This window comes from Coregonus clupeaformis, chromosome 37, assembly GCF_020615455.1.
Source record: "Coregonus clupeaformis isolate EN_2021a chromosome 37, ASM2061545v1, whole genome shotgun sequence".
In the NCBI taxonomy this organism is placed as follows: Eukaryota; Metazoa; Chordata; class Actinopteri; order Salmoniformes; family Salmonidae; genus Coregonus; species Coregonus clupeaformis.
The window spans coordinates 5,246,965-5,269,840 of record NC_059228.1 but is presented as its reverse complement, the minus strand read 5'-3'; the positions used below and the strand labels follow the sequence as shown (position 1 = coordinate 5,269,840).

Sequence of the window (22,876 nt, the reverse complement as noted above, 5' to 3'; positions counted from 1 at the left end):
GCTACGGGTCGGTAGTCATTTAGGCAGGTTATCTTAGAGTCCTTGGGCACGGGGACTATGGTGGTCTGCTTGAAACATGTTGGTATTACAGACTCAGTCAGGAACATGTTGAAAATGTCAGTGAAGACACTTGCCAGTTGGTCAGCACATGCTCGGAGTACACGTCCTGGTAATCCGTCTGGCCCTGCGGCCTTGTGAATGTTGACCTGCTTAAAAGTCTTACTCACATCGGCTACGGAGAGCGTGATCACATAGTCATCCGGAACAGCTGGTGCTCTCATGCATGCTTCAGTGTTGCTTGCCTCAAGCGAGCATAGAAGTGGTTTAGCTCGTCTGGAAGTCTTGTGTCACTGGGCAGCTCGCGGCTGTGCTTCCCTTTGTAGTCTGTAATAGTTTTCAAGCCCTGCCACATCCGACGAGCATCAGAGCCAGTGTAGTACGATTCAATCTTAGTCCTGTATTGACTCTTTGCCTGTTTGATGGTTCGTCGGAGGGCATAGCGGGATTTCTTATAAGCGTCCGGGTTAGAGTCCCGCTCCTTGAAAGCGGCAGCTCTACCCTTTAGCTCAGTGCGGATGTTTCCTGTAATCCATGGCTTCTGGTTGGGGTATGTACGTACGGTCACTGTGGGGACGACATCATCGATGCACTTATTGATGAAGCCAGTGACTGATGTGGTGTACTCCTCAATGCTATCTGAAGAATCCCGAACATGTTCCAGTCTGTGCTAGCAAAACAGTCATGTAGCTTAGCATCTGTGTCATCTGACCACTTTTATTAACCGAGTCACTGGTGCTTCCTGCTTTAGTTTTTGCTTATAAGCAGGAATCAGGAGGATAGAGTTATGGTCAGATTTGCCAAATGGAGGGCGAGGGAGAGCTTTGTATGCGTCTCTGTGTGTGGAGTAAAGGTGGTCTAGAGTTTTTTTTCCTCTGGTTGCACATTTAACATGCTGGTAGAAATTAGGTAGAACGGATTTAAGTTTCCCTGCATTAAAGTCCCCGGCCACTAGGGAGCGCTGCATCTGGATGAGCGTTTTCCTGTTGATTTATGGCCTTATACAGCTCATTCAGTGCAATCTTAATGCCAGCATTGGTTTGTGGTGGTAAATAGACAGCTATGAAAAATATAGATTAAAACTCTCTTGGTAAATAGTGTGGTCTACAGCTTATCATAAGATACTCTACCTCAGGCGAGCAAAACCTCGAGACTTCCTTAGTATTTGATTTTGTGCACCAGCTGTTGTTTACAAATATACACAGACCGCCACCCCTTGTCTTACCGGAGTCAGCCGTTCTATCCTGCCGATGTAGCGTATACCCCGCTAGCTGTATGTTATCCATGTCGTCGTTCAGCCACGACTCGGTGAAACATAAGATATTACAGTTTTTTATGTCCTGTTGGTAGGATAACCGTAATCTTAGGTCATCCAATTTGTTCTCCAATGATTGAAGATTGGCTAATAGGATTGATGGGAGCGGCAGTTTACTCGCTCGCCGTCGGATCCTTACAAGGCACCCCGACCTACGTCCACGATATCTCCGTCTCTTCCTCATGCGAATGACGGGGATTTGGGCCTTGTCGGGTGTCTGTAGGATATCCTTCGCGGCCGCCTCGTTGAAGAAAAAATCTTCGTCCAATACGAGGTGAGTAATCGCTGTCCTGATATCCAGAAGCTCTTTTTGGTTATAAGAGACGATGGCAGAAACATTATGTACAAAATAAATTACAAGTAACGCGGAAAAAACACACATAATAGTACAATTGGTTAGAGGGCTGTAAAACGGCAGCCATCTTCTCCGGCGCTGTTCTCTCCATAGAATCTATCTGCAAAATTAAGCTGATCTACCCCAAAAACTAAATAAAAATATTATGTCCCCCCCCACTGGTTAAAATACACATATACATTTGTGAACAGCCATCCAGAACAACCACAATCCGTAAGTCGCAAATTGTTAAAGGAGAGATGCAGCTGTGTGAATCACATCAATGCGCTATGTAGCCTAGATATCAATAATAAGTGATATCCGTATCGCCCGTAGGCCACACCACTGCTGTCGTCCTTACCTCCAAGCGTTTATTCAAGTTGGATCATCTTTGGATGCCGACAGCACACACCATTAGAAGACATAGCTTAGACTGTAGCCAACAAAATCCTATTCCTGCTCTTTTCCTGCGATCCATCAAACACATTTGGTGTGTCATAGTGGTCTCTAATTTGTGCTCAGACTCGTTCAGGCGGAACAAACGTAAACTTATTTTAATGCTGATTTGAATGTCATTGAGAAAACTGAAAGGTTTCAAATAATGTTGCACAAACATCCTTTCTGAATTTAAAAGTTATCCTAAAGTGTCTGTAAAATGACTACAATATTTTTGCTGGTAACGTAATGGATTACAGTTAGATTTTTTAAAATACGTTACATGTAACAGATTACATGTAATGCTTTACTCCCCAACCCTGGCTGCCTGCTAGCGTTAGTGAGTTCAATGTGTTGTAGCTAATTAGCTTTCTGTCTCTTAGCGCTAGCAAGCTTCATGCATTTACATTACCACTAATGCACTAGAGCTGCCTGCTAGCGTTAGTGAGCACAATGTGTTGTAGCTAATTAGCTTTCTCTCTGTTAGCGCTAGCAAGCTTCATACATTTACATGACCACTAACTCACTACTAAGATGCTGCCTGGCTGCTAGCGTTAGCTAGCTCAATGTGTTGTGGCAAATAAGTGTTCTGTTAATGCAAGTGAGCTTCATACATTTACATTACTACTAACTCACTACTAAGAGTGGTGCTGCCTGCTAGTGTTAGCGAGCTTAATTTGTTCTAGCCTATTAGCTCTCTATCTGTTAGCATTAGCGAACTTCATAGGTTCCTACCCACTGGGCATAGACTGGTTGAATCAACATTGTTACCACGTCATTTCAATGAAATTACATTAAAACCAACATGGAATGAATGTTGAATTGACGTCTGTGCCCAGTGGGTACTAACTCATTATCCTGTTGTCGTGACGTGACTTGCATTAATGTGATGACTGTTATTTGTCAAATCAATTAACTATGTTTAATTGTTACTCGATTAAATTAATCAAGTAACAATTAACTCATTAGGAATTTGGGGCAACACGGAAGAAGTTGTTTAGCGAGTTACCATCTCCCAAATTAAACTCTTAGAAGAGATATACTGTATATATATATATGTTATATATCGATAACAGTCACCTATTAATCATTACCTCATCAGTCTCATTCTGAACGTCACATAATCCTTGAACCTGCAAGAACCCTAACCTTACTTATGAGTCAGCAATACACAAATTGGCTTAATTGTTTATTTACTAGCTAACTAAATAATAACACAGAATACATACATACTTAATACATGAGAAAAGTCCCTAGCGGACTAACAACAGCATGACTCCTTGGGTATCAAAAAGGGAGGGGTCAATAGAAGGAGGGGAGAGAGGGACAAAGAGAGTCAAACTTATCGTACATACATTTGGAAACTACGCTCAAGGTAATCAGAATACTTAGCACCCGAACCACCGCCCGTTTGGGTAAGAAATGCAATGTATTTACGTGTAGAATGTCTTCTCTGTCGTCTCTCTGTTGAAACCAATCACTCCTATGGGGAAGGTGTCGATGGGTGTAAGGCTCTGGTTTGTCCACCAGAGGTCACAATGTCCTTTGTAGAGCTTCTCTGGTAGTGAAGTGGTTGTTAGATAGGTACTTCAGATGTACCAACGGTTGTCTGAGATGGGATTGTCCTTCCCAACTCGTGTCTTTAGTGAAAGTTCTAGACTAGCTTGCGCTTCACGTCGGCTTGTCTTTCTGGCCTAACCATTTTAAGCTGTGTAGCCACAGCTCCAAGCTTCCTGGTCTTTCTCATTCAAAGTTCTAACCATTCTAAACGTGCAGATGCCACTCTCATGTTTTCTGGTCTAATGTTAATTTGTCTTTCAATCCTTTATGGTGACACGATTTCTGATGGCACTTGGGGCGTGGCTAGTTACTGTGCAAAGGATATGATTAGAAGTTATCTCTTAAGACTCCTAATATCACATTCCTATCTTAACAAAAATAGTTTCATCCATTTTCATATCACATAGACAACGTATTGGATGGAAACTTGACAGATAAAGTGGGTATCCTTCCTAAATTACAGTATTTGGTTTTAATAACATCATAAAATAATAAACAATATGACATGATTATTCTTTAGATTCCCACTGACCATTCTTAACATTCGGATGATAGAAATAATGTTCCAATGTTAACTTTTTGGACATAAAAGGTTTTGGGTGGCAAAACTCTCTGGAACAAAGAAAGCCTTTAGTAATACTGCAGAGCAGGAGGGAGATTACCCTCCTCCATAATTTATGGAAGAGTGTTAAGGTGTCAAAACCGGCACAGCCCCCCCACCCCTCCCCTTTTCTGTGGGTGAGATGGGGTCTGGTTGTTATCAGCCATTTGCAGAGCTGATCTGAGGCCTTTGGATCCTCAGCCAGGAGAGTCATGACACTGTCTAGGAATACATGTCGGATGAAACGCTGCTGTAATCTGCACTAAGATCTGATTATCTAATCTCTTTGAACAATATTTACCCTTGAAAGATTTAACAGCCTTGAATATGTTGTTGCCCTGCAAGGGTTGGAACTTCAATTCACTTGACTCATAAGAACATGAATGCAATCACACACACACACACACACACACTATACATACACACACACACACACTCCCCTCACACAGATGAGTAGCTTTTTCATTACATTTTCATTTTCATCAAGTATAGATTAAAGTTGAGAGCCGACTGTGTTTGTGTGTGTGTGTGTGTGTGTGTGTGTGTGTGTGTGTGTGTGTGTGTGTGTGTGTGTGTGTGTGTGTACGTGCCAGGGTGTGTACGACAGTGTGTGACAGGAGGGGATAGGGCTCCACCACTAGAACTTGATTTCCTCTCAAATTACCAGGGAAGCGGCACCAATTATTATGAGTTAGACACAGACATGGGCATGCAGGTCCACACACACACACACACATACACACAAATGTCACTAAATTAAACCATGCACAAGTAATTTATCAAGGTAGAGTTTTTTTCAATCACTATTTTTTTTCAAGTCCTATTTTCACAAGTACGTGGTGAATTTTCTAAAACCTTTTGGCATGGTGATTTCAAACCTGACATACACTACCAGTCAACAGTTTGGACACACCTACTCATTCAAGGGTTTTCCTTTATTTTTACTATTTTTTACATTTATTAGAATAATAGTGAAGACATCAAAACTATGAAATAACACATACGGAATCATGTAGTAACCAAAAAAGTGTTAAACAAATCAATATATATTTTACATTTGAGATTCTTCAAATAGCCAAGTACATATTATGGCAAGAACAGCTCAAATAAGCAAAGATAAACAACAGTCCATCATTACTTTAAGACATGAAGGACAGTCAATAAGGAACATTTAAAGTGCAGTCTCAAAAACCATCATGCACTATGATGAAACTGGCTCTCATGAGGACCGCCACAGGAATGGAAGACCCAGAGTTACCTCTGCTGCAGAGGATAAGTTCATTAGAGTTACCAGCCTCAGAAACTGCAGCCCAAATAAATGCTTCACAGAGTTCAAGTAACAGACACATCTCAACATCAACTGTTCAGAGGAGACTGTGTGAATCAGGCCTTCATGGTCGAATTGCTGCAAAGAAACCACTACTAAAGGACACCAATAAGAAGAAGAGACTTGCTTGGGCCAAATTTGAGATTTTTGGTTCAAACCGCCGTACTTTGTGAGACGCGGTGTGGGTGAACAGAGGATCTCCGCATGTGTATTTCCCACCGTAACGCATGGAGGAGGAGGTGTTATGGTGTGGGGGTGCTTTTCTGGTGACACTGTGTGATTTATTTAGAATTCAAGGCACACTTAACCAGCATGGCTACCACAGCATTCTGCAGTGATACGCCATCCCATCTGGTTTGGGCTTAGTGGGACTATCATTTGTTTTTCAACAGGACAATGACCCAACACACCTCCAGGCTGTGTAAGGGATATTTTACCAAGAAGGAGAGTGATGGAGTGCTGCATCAGATGACCTGGCCTCCACAATCCCCCGACCTCAACCCAATTGAGATGGTTTGGGATGAGTCGGACGGCAAAGTGAAGGAAAAGCAGCCAACAAGTGCTCAGCATATGTGGGAACTCCTTCAAGACTGTTGGAAAAGCATTCCAGGTGAAGCTGGTTGATTCCATATGTGTTATTTCATAGTTTTGATGTCTTCATTGTTATTCTACAATGTAGAAAATAGTAAAAATAAAGAAAAACCCTTGAATGAGTAGGTGTGTCTAAACTTTTGACTGGTACTGTAGATCTGGATTGAAATCATTGCCTTATCCATGGCCTGAAGGAGGGTGTACCACCCATCTAGGGGATGGCAATGATACATCTTCCACCTGTCTTGTAATCATGTATTGTATTTTACGGTATTGTGTTGTACTTATGTATTGTAGTGGTCCTGTACGTGACTCAGTTCGTAAGAGCATGGCACCAGGTGACTACCTCATAAAGCTGGTTGAGAGAATGCCAAGAGTGTGCAAAGCTGTCATCAAGGCAAAGGGTGGCTACTTTGAAGAATGTCAAATATAAAATATATTTTGATTTGTTTAACACTTATTTGGTTACTACATGATTCCATATGTGTTATTTCATAGTTTTGATGTCTTCACTATTATTCTACAATGTAGAAAATAGTAAAAATAAAGGAAAACCCTTGAATGAGTAGGTGTGTCCAAACTTTTGACTGGTACTGTAGATACTGTAGCTATTGCTAAGGGGACAGTAACAGGGGAGGATGGATATAAATCAATACTGCCACCTCCTGGATATTAAGTCTAACAACTCACAAACCTTTGAATACTCCTGGGAGTGTCTCAATTCTCTACACTAACTTCGTCTTCTTATCTCCTTTCCCTTTGTCTTCACTGATTTGAAATAACAGTAGAGGTGAAAGCAATAGGGTCGCCTTCTCAGTGCAGAATCAGATGAAGGAAAGGAAACGAGGACTACTGAGATAAAGTTATCAGTAGTACTACTGAGCATCAATCATTTCCTCCATCCTTCTCTCATAAACGATTCTCAGGCTTTTATCTCTATAAAAAGATCTGAAGCTGGGACTGGAATAGCACTGTATCGACCTGCTCTGTCCTGAAGACGTCTGTTAGGGCTATTGATAACTGCATTGTGTGCATGAACACAGCAATGCACAGTCAAAACCCAGAGTAGACAGACAAGCCTCAATCAAACTCGCTTTAAGAACAATTCTAATGGTTACAGATCATGGAGGCTGGTAGGAGAATTGGACAATGTCGACTGTTGACTATAGAGATACAAAGTTTTTCCATGCGTCACTCTGTGGCAATCATATAGGCATTTCACAAGACTCTAGTGATAAGATTAACAATGACGGTGAAATCTACTGTGGTTGGCCCTAAACTGAACTGTGTTTTTATTAATACTACCAGCCTCTGTCAGGCTATGAGCAAATAATAAATGAAAATGATCTCAGCAGCCATTCAATCTTGGTCTTGTTGCTCTGGATTTTATACTAGGTTCTTAGGGACAAAGTCACAGATCATCTCTACCTCTACCACTCTTTCACACCCTCTCTCTCTCTCTCTCTCTTTCTTTCTCTCTCTCTCTCTCTCTCTCTCTCTCTCTCTCTCTCTCTCTCTCTCTCTCTCTCTCTCTCTCTCTCCTCCTCCTCTCTCTCTCCTCCTCCTCTCTCTCTCCCCCCCTCTCTCGCTCGCTCACCCACCTTTCCTCTCTCGGTATCTCTTCCTCTCCCTAACCACCATATAGCTCTTCTCTCCATCATAAAAGAAAGGAGCTCCCTGCCTGCTGTTGTTGTGGTGTGTTGTGGGCAGTGTCAATTCCAGAGTAGACTGCCTAATAAGGTCATGTGACCCGGACAATAAGAGCCTTTCCTGCTTATAGGAACTGGTTATGTTATTGGTATCACAAGCTTGTACTTTTAAAACTGAAAGAATGATGACCAACTCTTATATTCCTCTTAGTGAATAGTTCACAGTATGCCTAGTGGGGCTGATTGCTTTAGTTAGCCTATTGCAAAAGAAACAAACAATTAATATGTTGTTACTGTTGAATTCCATGTAATGTTTTTTTGTACCCATGTGGAAAAAAATACATTTGAATATATTTAACCTCACATAAAATGTATTTCAAATACATGTAGAGACATTTGCATCTTTGCTCAAATGCATGTAATGTCTGACAATATTCCAGAAATGCATGGCTATGACATCTAGTCTACAGGGTGGCCAAAGTGGTTCCTAATTTTGCTTCTTAAATTACTCTGAATATTGATCAATAGAGATCATTTTTTGGGCCACCGAGCCACCAAACTTAACTAGGTAACTAGGTTTTCATCCAACCTTTAATGTGAGTAAAGTAAATGTTACGACAGGCCTCATGGAAACAGAACATTTGTCTGTAAACTTTCCATATGTCGACAAAATAAAATATGCTAGACAAGGTGGGATCTTTTTGTGTCTGGTAAAATGTATTATGCGGTGGAAACGCTTTTATGCGCAAATATTGATACAATAACCATCATATCGGAGTAAACTTGGAGTCACGCTATGACATGTTGTGTGGTCCTCCCATTATGACTCATCGGGAAAGCATGCAGTTTATTAGGCTTGCAGATTAAATTAGTTATGACTAACTTCACAGGGTGGTGAAAGTGCAAGGCTTGATGTTCCTTTCCAATAAATATCGAGGATCTTATTCTGGTGACATGATTATTTTTGTACATAATAATCTCGTCATGTAGGCTATACCCGCTCTGAATCTGCGAGCTGTTGGCTAGGGCACACGTGCCAATACCAGAGTGGGCACACTCGCTATATAATGCAAACATTTTTGTGAGAAAATCATCAGTTGAGTTGAAAATGCGATGGAAACCTATTTAACTTGTATTTTTTTATTCGGTACATGGGAATTTAACAGAAAAAGGTATTTTTATCTGCAAGTCAATTTGATGGAAATACATCTCTGGTGGGAAAATGTGCATATTGATTTATGCAGATTTTAGAATATTTGCATGAAAATCTGTCGCCAATTAGATGGAAACCTAGCTAGTGATATAATTTAAATAGGGATGGTGAGTAAAAATAAATAAATAGTACGTGCCTCTCTTCAGCTTAATTAAATAATGTTTTTGTTTTTTTCTATTTTAGTTTTTATCGATTTAAACAAAACTATACTTTGTATGTCATGTGCTTCCAATGAGAGGTATTATACAGCTCGACAGTGGTTGGTTAGCGGCATTATGGTGCTTTTGTAACGAAGTAGGAATTTACCACATCTGGGAAAAATCCACTTGAATGGCCCGCCAACTGGTAATTACTAGTTAAATCCAGGGGCGCAACTTTCACCGGGGACGGGGGGATATGTCCCCCCCCCCCCCAACTTCTGAAATTTTATTTTTGTCCCCCCTACAGTTTTAGCATGGTAATGTGATACAAACCGAGGCAACGGTGTGCTTTAGGACCATGTGGATGCCTCCAAGCGGTCGGGTAGGCTGTTTGGAGTGTTTGTCCAACTGGATAAAAAATACAAATTCACATTTATGTCCCCCCCACTTCTAAAACCAATGTTGCGCCCCTGGTTAAATCAGCCATGAATCCCCTTGTGACAAGCTTGTGTGCAAAAGGGAGAGGCAATTGAATGCAAGATTCACACATTTCTTTTGAAAAATTATACTCTCTCACGCCAAATAGCCTAAAGCCACAGGGCTCTTCTCACAGGCTCTATTTCCCTAAGTGGGAGCATTGCGAACCGTAGGATGGGAATTCCTTATTATTACGTGAATATCAACTCCGAGTAATGGAAAAGCCGAAGAACCCTTTTAGGTTCAAAATAGACCTTTCAGGGGTTACATGCATTTAAAGGGCCGGTATTGACCGCTATTTAAATTGACTCGGCAAAGTACCCGGCAACCACACTTGAAATTGGTTGGATGTTTATATATTTTTTAAAATAAAAATCTAAAAATATTTGGAATTGAATGTCCTGTGCTACAAACAACTCATCTGTAAGTATTCTATTCACATTGAAAGGAAATGGAAAGGTCTCAGTTATAACTTGGGTAGTTCATCACAGTAGGCTCTTTTTTGAAAGATAACATTGACCCTACTTATGTGAAAAACAATGTCTGATCTTACAGCTTGGAATGATCTTGACAAAACAGTTCCTCTAGGGGGTGCATGCTAAGAGTGAAAATCTTACAGCTGATACTAATTGGATGTCTTTGAAGAGTTGAGAGAGTACTCCTTTCTTATTTTCTTTGCCCAACCAGTACATCCACTCAATAAAATGGAGATGCTTCTTGCAGCTTTTTTTTGTCCGATTGCCCCTTAGCCTCCAGCCCTGTCCCTTTATTGTCTGCCACGCTCTTTCCATGTGTTGTGTGTGACATCCTGTGTGAGGATCCACAAAGTTGTTTGTGTGGTTGACTGTCTGGTGATTGTAACCCAGCCTATTCAGAGACCTGACATACACTCTCCAGCAGTCACTCAGAATGGTTGAACCTCTTCGCACAGGTTTCATGTGAACGGTTTTCCACCATTTTAAGAACTGGGTGCCGTCTGTTGTGTTTGACCTCCATCATCCCAAACACCCAAACCTGTCTTCTCCACGTTGGCCCCATCCTTCCACGATTGTACTGAAAGATAGGAACAACTGCATATCGTTATTTTGTGACAGGGAGTTGGCCAGTGGTTCGTCATGCCTTGAAATGGCGGTGGATCAGTAAATCCATGGGAACTAGCATAATGTCACTTATGACACAAGCTAAGGTCTAATGGGTGAAGTTTTATAGTGTTGAAAGACCTGAAACATGATCCTAAGAAACATCACTGATTATGTGTCCAAGAGCACAGAGTGTATTTATCAAATAATCCATTATATGAAATGGGTATGCCCTCTCTTTCTTTAAATCCATATCAGTATATCTGCTGAGGAGAACTTTAAAAGGCAACTGATTACCATAAGTTAAATATTTCAACAAATTATCTCTCAGTTCCAAAGCCCAGATAATGAATGTTACTACATCAAAATGGATAATGCTATACCTTTCTCTTGTGTGAGAACTTGGATTCATCTATCAACACCAACTTGACCCAATTTGGAAACCCTTCCTCCTCTTGAACCTCCTCAGGGCTTTGTTGCAGACCTTCAATAATGAGAGGTAAGACAAATGTTAGTGATATGAGAAGACTTGAGTGTCCCAGGGAAGCATGACCATCAACTTCTATAGGAGGGGCACCAAAATCAAATCTCATTTAGGGTCCTAAATCGTCTTGAGCTGACACTGCGCCTGTCTCATGTGGAAATACACTTCAATGGAAGTTGTCACAAAATAACTGAGTTTCAGTTTGTCTGTTGCTATTTGCACTGTAATGCACTGTAAACATTTTAATATTTGAGAAAACGCTCAGCCTATATTCAGTCATCAAAACAGGCTTTTAAAAATTCAAACAACTTGAGTAATCAGTTGCAGCTCTAAAAACAGTATTCAAAACACATTTGTAACAGCTTTTACTTCATTTGTCTGAATAGTGTAGGCTCACAAGAATAATAAATGAGTGCAGTAGCAGTGGTGCAAGCCGCCCCAGCGCGCCATGCTGCCCTTCCCGGCCTGCCACCATGACAATTAACCTAAACACTGGTCAGGATGGGTGGCAAAGCAAGCTAAATGTTGAAAATCTTGGAGAGCCCCTTTAAGATGTCCAGTAAATAATGCATGAAATATCCCAAAAGCCTGATTATTAAAAACACCCTTTCACATACAGTTTGTAAGTTAGCTTAAATGTCCTCAGAGTGAATATAGGTAAACAAAGCTGGTGGCTTTTTTAGTGTCAAAATTGCTCATAATTCTATGTTGATCGACAACTGTAACAATCACAAAGCACCTCTCACCTTTCTCAGGCTTTTCGTCATTCTTGTCAGGGTCCTTGAGCTCCGTGCAATGCCATCCTCTATCATATCAACTTGCCTCAAGTGTAGCCCCTGTGCAAATCTGCAATATGCAACAAAGAAATTAACCAATCAGATCAATAGTATATGACAATAGAAACCCACATCTTTTTTTCATCAATTAAACCCATGATAGGCCCCAGACTCAACACATTGAGACCCTGCTTTTGGTAACACAACCTTAACTAGCCCTTAAACCACATTCTCTTCAGCCTGGAGAGACCTGCTCGCCGTACCTTGCTCCACTTCTGTACTAACCTATACCACGGAACACTAACAAACATCTAATTACTTAGCAGAGAGCCCCACACTCACCAGTACCCTGTGTATGGTTGCTATGCTTACTGTTATTGGGGGCTGAAAGAGCATGGACTTTCTGTGGGTGACAGCTATTAACAAACATAGTGGTCAAAATGATGTATTTTCTGACCTTGGCAGGTCTACCACTAGCCCAACTATTTAATCATCAATGAAGCATGCCATCCCAGTGTAAAAACATTTTATTTTTATTTTTTTAAACTAAAGGGATTTTTGGAAGCCCTTTTGGGTAATGCAGCCCCTGATTGTGTCATTATCACACACACAATTATGAAAGACACTGGCCACTGGAAAGCTTAGATTATTCTCTTCAATGCAAGTTTATAGCAAAACATTTTTTAACGTGTTTCGGCTAGTGAAATAATATATGTGTCAATGTCAGAGGAGGCTGGTGGGAGGTGCTATAGGAGGACGGGCTCATTGTGTCACGTCTCCTCCCCTTGCTCCCCTCCGGCGCTCTGATTCGCCGGTCTACTGAGCCACCGGTCTGAGCGCACCACCTCGGCAACACCGGAATGGAAACCCAACGCACCCTAATCCTCTGCCACTGTCAGGAACGGAAGGGTGAGTGGGCGAGGTTTCTTCCCTGGGCAAAATATGCCCAGAACTCCCTCGTTCACTCCTCCACGGGGCTCACTCCCTTCCAGTGCGTCCTGGGGTACCAGCCGGCCCTTGGACACCAAGCCAGACTGATGCGCCGGCTGTCGACAAGTGGTTCCGCAGGGCCAGACAGGTCTGGAATGTCGCCAATGTCCATCTCCAGAGGGCCATTCGTTGGCAGAAGGACGAAGCCGACTGCCACCGCAGTGAGGCCCCCGTATTCCAGCCTGGTGATCGTGTCTGGCTGTCCACAAAAAAAACCTCCCTCTCCACCTGCCCTGCAAGAAACTGAGCCCCCGGTTTGTGGGGCCGTTTAAGGTCCTCTGGCCGATAAATGAGGTATCATACCGGCTGCTTTTCCCCCTCACTACTGTGTCTCACCCACTTTTCATGTGTCTCTCCTCAGGCCGGTGGTTCCTGGTCCTCTGGCGGATGCTGCACACGGGGTATGTCCCCCCACCACCCCATCCCGTCAATGTCCCCCCACCACCCCACCCCTGGACATTGACGGGAGTCCAGCGTATGCGGTGAGGGACATGCTGGACTCCAGGTTTTGTGGGGGATGGCTCCATTACTTGGTGGATTGGGAGGGGTATGGTCCTGAGGAGAGGAGCTGGGTTCCGGCTGGGGACGTTCTGGACCCCAACCTAATTCGGGACTTCCACCGTTGCCGCCCTGACCGGCCCGCTCCTCGTCCTCGGGGTCGTCCTCCTGGCTGGCGATGTCCTGCGGTGGGAGCCGCGCGTCCGGGGGGGGTACTGTCACGTCTCCTCCCGTTTCTCCCCTCCCTCTGATTCGCCGGTCTACTGAGCCACCGTTCTGAGCGCACCACCTCGGCAACACCGGAATGGAAACCCAACGCACCCTAATCACCTCCAGCGCACCTGCACCTCATCACCACCCCTATATAGCCCTGGACTGTTCAGTGTTGTCGTGTACTCGCTCTTTGTTGTTCTCTTGCTTAGTGTTAAGTAAACCTTTACATTGTTGATTCCTGCGTCTAGGTCCTACCTCTTCGTATCCTCAGTACTCGTCACACATTGTAATGGCTGGAATGGAATTAATGGAACGGTATCAAACATATAGAAACCACATGTTTGACTCTGTTCCATTAATGCCATTCCAGCCATTAAAATGAGCCCGTCCTCCTATAGCTCCTCCCAACAGCTTCCACTGGTCAATGTCAGCCCGGCCTGGCTGTGTACATTCCTAGAACCCATGAGACTAGCTAACTAGGCTAGATACCAGCTCAAGATGAAATTTTGATTCACTGTACATTTACATATTCTAACATTTCTTACAGTACTCCTCATTTCAAACTTTCCCAAAGTTCTCTAGGCCAATCAATACCAGTTGTAACATTAACTTATCCATCTTTGCACGCATGCGTATCATTATCTGAGTCTGGCCACAGATAGGACACCTCACAGATTTCTTGAGCAGGCCTTTCTTCTGGTGGTATTTGATGACCTTCTTTTTAGTTTTTCTGTTGTTTTTTGCCGGCAATATACAGTTGAAGTCAGAAGTTTACATACACCTTAGCCAAATATATTTAATCTCTGTTTTTCACAATTCCTGACATTTAATCCTAGTAAAAATTCCAGGGTTAGGTCAGTTAGGATCACCACTTTATTTTAAGAATGTGAAATGTCAGAATAATAGTAGAGAGAATGATTTATTTCAGCTTTTATTTATTTCATCACATTCCCAGAGGGTCAGAAGTTGATATACACTCAATTAGTATTTGGTATCATTGCCTTTAAATTGTTTAACTTGGGTCAAACGTTTCGGGTAGCCTTCCACAAGCTTCCAACAATAAGTTGGGTGCATTTTGGCCCATTCCTCCTAACAGAGCTGGTGTAACTGAGTCAGGTTTGTAGGCCTCCTTGCTCGCACACGCTTTTTCAGTTCTGCCCACAAATGTTCTATAGGTTTGAGGTCAGGGCTTTGTGATGGCGACTCCAATACTTTGACTCTGTTGTCCTTAAGCCATTTTGCCACAACTTTGGAAGTATGCTTGGGGTTATTGTCCATTTGGAAGACCCATTTGCGACCAAGCTTTAACTTCCTGACTGATGTCTTGAGATGTTGCTTCAATATATCCACTTAATTTTCCTTCCTCATGATGCCATCTATTTTGTGAAGTGCACCAGTCCCTCCTGCAGCTAAGCACCCCCACAGCATGATGCTGCCACCCCCGTGCTTCACGGTTGGGATGGTGTTCTTCGGCTTGCAAGCCACCCCCTTTTTCCTCCAAACATAACGATGGTCATAATGGCCAAACAGTTCTATTTTTGTTTCATCAGACCAGAGGACATTTCTCCAAAAAGTACGATCTTCATCCTCATGTGCAGTTGCAAACCGTAGTCTGGCTTTTTTATGGCGGTTTTGGAGCAGTGGCTTCTTCCTTGCTGAGCGGCCTTTCAGGTTATGTCAATATAGGACTCGTTTTACTGTGGATATAGATACTTTTGTACCTGTTTCCTCCAGCATCTTCACAAGGTTCTTTGCTGTTGTTCTGGGATTGATTTGCACTTTTCACACCAAAGTACGTTCATCTCTAGGATACAGAACACGTCCTGAGCGGTATGACGGCTGCATGGTGTTTATACTTTCGTACTATTGTTTGTACAGATGAACGTGGTACCTTCAGGCGTTTGGAAATTGCTCCCAAGAATTAACCAGACAGGTCTTGGCTGATTTCTTTAGATTTTCCCATGATGTCAAGCAAAGAGGCACTGAGTTTGAAGGTAGGCTTTGAAATACATCCACAGGTACACCTCCAATTGACTCAAATGATGTCAATTAGCCTTACAGAAGCTTCTAAAGCAATGACATCATTTTCTGGAATTTTCAAAGCTGTTTAAAGGCACAGTCAACTTAGTGTATGTAAACTTCTGACCCACTGGAATTGTGATACAGTGAATTATAAGTTAAATAATCTGTCTGTAAACAATTGTTGGAAAAATTACTTATGTCATGCACAAAGTAGATGTCCTAACCGACTTGCCAAAACTATAGTTTGTTAACAAGAAATTTGTGGAGTGGTTGAAAAACTAGTTTTAATGACTCCAACCTAAGTGTACGTAAACTTCCTACTTCAACTGTATCACTTAGCACACAAGCCATTTTCAATTTAAAATCCTTGGCTCAGGTAAAAACAGTATTGGATTTGGGCGCGCACTTTAAGAGTTAAAATTCTGTATCCAGCCGGAAATTGTTGAAATTGTTGTGAAATACCCACGTGCAGGAAATAACATTACTCAGCAAAAAACAAAGAACTTGTTCACATGTTGTTGAACGACTCCGATGACAAAAGGGCAGTGACAGTCAACGTCGACCAAGGACAACACATTTAAATAAATAGTAAGATATTAATGTAGTTCAAATTTAGAATTGAATGTCTTGATAATCGGTGGATTTCATGTGACAACTCAGTGCAAATGAGGCCCCTTTTGGGGGACCATCCAGTTCTAGGTCACAGCCTGTCTTTAGCAACATAGCTAGCTAACGTTAGCTAAGCCTTAGCCTAAGGACTAAGTGACACAGCTGGAATTTAGCTGGTTTACACAAACAGTAGCTAGCTAGTTGTTTTTTGCTAATTATATTATCTTAACTTGGTTTATTATCTAGCTAACAATGTAACAGACGCAAAAGGCATGTTAATCGTTGCCATAGCAAGATAAGCCAGTTTGCTGGCAGTGGTTGTTAGGGTAGCCAACTTACATTGATTACCCAACTGTCAGCTAACTTTTTGATGGCTAGCTAACTACAGTAGGTAGCTAGCTAATTACATTATAATAGAATTAACTAGGACCCAGGCTATAGCTTGGTCATGTGTAGCCATTTGCCATGTTTAGCCTGGCTGTAGCTTGGCCATGTGTAGCCGAACAGAAGCCCACTTAAATAGTCCAGATCTAATTTAGATATCCTTCATAAGCAAATGTAAAGTCACTAGCCTGTACAGTAGCCTAGTTAGCTAGCTAGCTAGCAACCTCAGTTAATAAACTAACTAAGGTTAATGTTACTAGCTAGGCTACTCTACTGTCAGTGTAGTGCTAGCTAAGGTTAGCTTAGCCAAACCATTTGCTGGTAGTTACTGTTAGCTAGACAAGCTGGCTGCTTTAGCTTGCTTGCTAGTTGTATGACATAGCTCTAGCCAGTTCATTAGAAGTTGTTACCAACATTGTAGTTACTTAAGAAGTGATATACCAATTTCCACATAAGTAATAACCTAATACTACAAAAATGATATACAATGTAGACATACAGTAATAGCTCCTATGTGATTTTGGCAGGAATGTGCTGCCTGTGTAGACTACTGCCTGATTGGCTTGGCTGCATTCATGCAGAAAGGAAATTAGGTAATCTCATGGAGCAAGCACATTTATGTTATTCTGCATTGTGTGCTTGCTGAAAGCAAGAACACTCTTGTTATTATGCATACTTAATATTATTCCTCTTCTGCCCACTTTCTGTGCTCCCTATCTACTTTAAAAAACATTTAAACGATTGTCACCACTTAAACTGTATTCAGTCCAGGGTTACATGTTATTTCCAGCTATGACTTTTCTTCTTGATACTACTTTTACTTTTTATGCTACAGACCTTTTAATACCCCAAAAGCTCCCATAGACTTCTATTTAATTTCCTCTGGCCGTTGTTAAATCTGCTGAGTTCTATCTCTTGTAATTTCAAATTAAAACAGCTGCTGAGTACTTTAAGGGCAGCTTAACTCCCACATTGATACCATTTGTTTTCTTTCACTTTCTTTCTTTATTTTTCTTTCTTTCTTTAACTACCCTCAATACCCAACTCCCCCAACTACCCTCAATACCCCAACTCCCCCAACTACTCTAAATACCCCAACTACTAATGAATGGAATTCTATTGGAGATACGCTTTTAAATCAGCACATGCTCATTGTTTAAACTAGAGACCCCATTTATCTTTCCAGAGCCTTTAAGAGTCTTTAAAATAAAATAAAATCTAATTTGGAACCATTAACAGAATTGTTGAGGAATTGGATCATTGACTACAGGAATCAATTACATCTTATCAATACCAAACCGTAGCATGTATGTGAGTGCCAGTGACTGGGAAATGGAGGGATTCAATTCAATTATTTGATAGCCCTATTGTATAATTACCTTAACACAAACCATGTGGGGAAGATGACTTGTTTAACAGGTCGTCGGCGGTCTGCATGCACCGCACAGTCAGGTTCAGCAATCATTATCTTCAACCTTTGTTCTGTAACATATGACTAACTCTCCCTTTATGTTTCAGGGACAACGTTGACAAGATGTGTGAGTCGGACAATAGCTCAGATTTGTCAAGCTCAGACAGCTCGTCATCCACTGACAGTGAAAATGAACAAAAAAAAGGAAAAAAGGAAACAGCTAAATGTCATGACACTGCACAAATGTAAATAAAGTATTCATTGAAATCAACAAACATTATACACTTTTTAAGTGTTTAAAGGCAAGCTAGCACAGTCAAGCTGTCATAAGGCATGTATATTCATGGGACACTAATGAAAAAAGTTTCCATTTAAAGTTCTCTCAATACTACCATAGAGTAGAAGTTCAACAATAATTGCCCACACCCACGGAAAGTCCCAAGGTCAAGTCGGAAAGGCCTGATGATTGTAAGGGGAACAAAAGTGGATATTTTAGCGTGGAACCTTGTCTATAAGGGCAAGTTAATAATGCACATGGGCAGTTGTCACTTTAAGGCTAAACGCACCAACCGGACGGTTGGCTGACTGCTCCTCACCCCGCATAGGATAGAGCAGACCAGAGTTAACCACAAAATCAGTATTCACACAGTGTTCACACAGCCTCAACGTTGAGTTATAACATCATTTGAACAGCTTGTTATGCACCTGCACACGAGTAGAGCCAGCTGGCAATTTACATTACTACTACCACTTGGTTTCCAACACCTTAATTAAGGTTACTCTACACTCTGATAGTTTTGGGCCCAAATGCCCCCTGGCAAAAGCCATATGGCATATTTGATATAGTTTAAAGTATAAAATGAACAAATTACCTGAGTAGTAATAGTAACTACTTAGTGTTAGTTAGTAGACAGTAATTATGTTATTAACAACATAGTTTTATTGGAATTGCAACTATGTAATGACATGGTAATATTGTTTAGAGCAGGGGTGTCAAACTCATTTTAGCTCAGGGGCCACATGGAGGAAAATCTATTCCCAAGTGGGCCGGACCGGAAAAATCATGGTATATATATCTTAAAAACAACAACTTCAGATTGTTTTCTTTGTTTTAATACGATCAACATACAACATAAAGCTGGAGCCTGAGGACAGTGTGTCCAAAATAGTACAAGCACAACATCACTATTAATCATAAAACACGTCAAGTTTATTTGACAATTCTAAAGAAAAAGAACACACAAACACACAATGCCTCAGTGATTAACAGAACTGTTTCACAGATCACAGAACTATATCAGGGTGTCATTTCTCAGGCAGAAATGTAGATAAAAATAATGAAATCCTGTTCCCCAAACAAGTGCAAGAACCACAGAGTCAATAATAGGTTAAATATACAAATAAAATAAAATCAATTAAAAACAATAGCACATCAACATAAAAACATATAAACATAAAGCTGGAGCCTGAGGACAGTGTCCAAAAGCACAACATCACTATTAATCATAAAACACCTCAAGTTATTTGAAAGTTCTGAGGACAAAGAACACACAAACACACAATGCCTCAGTGATTCACAGAAGTATATCACAGATCACAGAACTATATCAGGGTGTCATTTCTCAGGCAGAAATGTAGATAAAAATAATGAAATCCTGTTCCCCAAACAAGTGCAAGAACCACAGAGTCAAGAATAGGTTAAATATACAAATAAAATAAAAACAATTAAAAACAATAGCACATCAACATAAAAACATATAAACATAAAGCTGGAGCCTGAGGACAGTGTCCAAAAGCACAACATCACTATTAATCATAAAACACCTCAAGTTATTTGAAAGTTCTGAGGACAAAGAACACACAAACACACAATGCCTCAGTGATTCACAGAAGTATATCACAGATCACAGAACTATATCAGGGTGTCATTTCTCAGGCAGAAATGTAGATAAAAATAATGAAATCCTGTTCCCCAAACAAGTGCAAGAACCACAGAGTCAAGAATAGGTTAAATATACAAATAAAATAAAATCAATTAAAAACAATAGCACATCAACATAAAAACATATAAACATAAATCTGAAAGCGTTGCTCAAACTCCCTTAACAGTCCCGTTATTTTATCTTTGAACCGCTTCATGTCTGCCACATGTTGGGTCGCGCACACATTTTTTCAGACAGGGGAAGTGAGCTGCATCACCACCGGCAAGTTGCGTCTCCCACAATGACAGCTTCAACTTGAAAGAACGTATGCTGTCATAATACTGCGTGACAACTTTGTTGCGCCCTTGCAGCTGTTTGTTCAAGTTATTCAGGTGCTCTGTAACATCCACCATAAATGCAAGGTCCTGCATCCATTCTGCGGAATGAAATTCTAACACTGGTTTGCCCTTTTCTTCCATGAACTGTTCAATTTCTTCTCGTAAATCAAAGAAACGCCTCAGCACAGCACCTCGGCTTAACCATCTTACCTCAGTGTGGTATGGCAGGCCATAGATGTGGTCTTTCTCTCTGAGAAGGCTGTCAAACTGACGGTGATTCAGGCTTCTGGATCGGATGAAATTAACAGTTTGGATGACCACCTTCATGACGTTATCCATCTTTAATGACTTGCAACACAAAGCCTCCTGGTGCAAAATACAGTGAAAAGTCAAAAAATCACGTCCTCCATTTGCAGATTGCACTTTCTCTCTGAACTTTGTCACAACGCCTGCTTTTTTCCCGATCATTGAGGGCGCACCATCTGTAGCCAGGCTGACAGCGCGGGACCAGTCCACTCCGACCCTGTCCAGCGCGCCGACGAGTGCGGTAAAAATATCAGCTGCTATCGTTGTATCTGTCATCGGCACCAACTCCACGAACTCCTCGGTGACGGTCAATGTGTCATCAACTCCGCGGATGAAAATGGCCAGTTGTGCAACATCTGTAATGTCCGTGCTTTCATCAATTGCAACCGAAAACGCAATAAATGACTTTACTTTTTGCTTCAACTGGCTGTCCAAATCCACTAAAAGATCGGAAATCCTGTCTGCAACTGTGTTTCTTGTCAGGCTGAAATTTGCAAAAGCCTGCCGCTTTTCAGGGCACACAATCTCCGCTGCCTTCATCATGCATGTTTTTACAAATTCACCCTCACTAAATGGTTTTGAAGCCACTGCGATTTCATTAGCAATGAGGTAGCTAGCTTTCACTGCAGCGTCACTGATGTCTCGGCTGTGAGTAAACACAGACTGCTGTTTCTTCAGACCCGCCAACAGTTCATTCACCTTCTCTCATCTCCGCTGTCCTTGAAAGTTGTCATATTTGTCGGCATGAAGACTCACATAGTGGCGACGAAGGTTATATTCTTTCAGCACTGCAACATGCTCTGAACACACCAAACATACAGCTTTCCCATTCAATTCCGTGAATAAATAGGATGACCATTTTTCTTGGAACACTCTGCACTCTGCGTCCACTTTTCTCTTTTTTGACAGAGACATATTGGGGCAATGAGGGTGCCAAAGCACATAATGTTAAAAGTAGAAGCCGTAATAAATATCGCGGGCAAAACAAAGTAGCTCATTGGCTGCACGTGCTTGACCTACTTGCTCTGCCCCGGTATAAACAGTTTGCTTGCAAAACACAATTGCTATTGCGCCATCCAGTGGACGCAATTGGAACAGCAGTTTATTTTATTGAAAAATTGCAGCACATTTTGATACTTTACACAAAAAAAAAATTAATTTTTTATTTTTTTTGAAGTTTTTTTTTTATTTTTTTTTTTATTTAATCATCTCGCGGGCCGGATTAAACCCGTTTGCGGGCCTGATCCGGCCCGCGGGCCGGACGTTTGACACCCCTGGTTTAGAGCCATAGGTTATTACACAGGTGGAACAAGGTATGGGGGAGGGAGGACTCAGTGGGAGGCGTCCTGTAATAACATGTGTCAAACTGTAATTACATTGCAATTACTATTTACCTACATTGTTGTTACTAAGATCATTACTATCTAGTTACTATATAACAACAACTTAAGGATAAGTGTTATGTTTTCTAATTAAACATCCTCAATCATTCTGTACATGCTGAAGTTGATTTGGTTTTCTAGCTTAAGCTTTATTTGAGTTATGGCAGAAGGAAAGATATACATATGTATGTTTAGAATAAGTGCTATTGTGTTCCGATTTCAGCAAACACATTAATACATTGCTTAATGTTTTATATGTTAACAGCCAAAACCCTGGATGACATAGCAAAAAGGTACACTTTCCACAGCGTCGGTGTGGATTGAAACACTATGGCGATGATAATGCTAGTGGCGCTGGAGTTCTTTCGTTCACAGCCAGCGTTTGACAGCTCTAAAGAGACGCTCAACCAATATGCAAGAAGGATCACCAAAAATGCAACAGCAGAGATGAGCGACGCTATAAAAGAGACGTTCTGCATTAGCATCGAACAGCCCCCGCGATATGCAACTTTTTAGGGAAGTCAGGAACCAATATACACAATCAGTTAGGAAAGCAAAGGCTAGCTTTTTCAAACAGAAATGTGCATCCTGTAGCACTACCTCCAAAAAGTTTTGGGACACTGTAAAGTCCATGTAGAATAAGAGCACCTCCTCCCAGCTACCCACTGCACTGAGGCTAGGAAACACTGTCACCACTGATAAATCTATGATAATCGAGAATTTCGTTCAAATATTTTTTATTGAACACACATAAGAATGGTGT

General features: G+C 41.4%; 1 long non-coding RNA gene across 1 annotated transcript; it reads left to right on the top strand.

The window, feature by feature from the left end:
* Positions 1-16,263: 16,263 nt before the first annotated feature.
* On the top strand, positions 16,264-18,399 carry LOC121553429. The gene is made up of 3 exons (XR_005997530.1): positions 16,264-16,349; positions 17,282-17,347; positions 18,273-18,399. It is a non-coding gene; the product is annotated as an uncharacterized LOC121553429 (long non-coding RNA).
* The last annotated feature ends 4,477 nt before the right edge of the window (positions 18,400-22,876 follow it).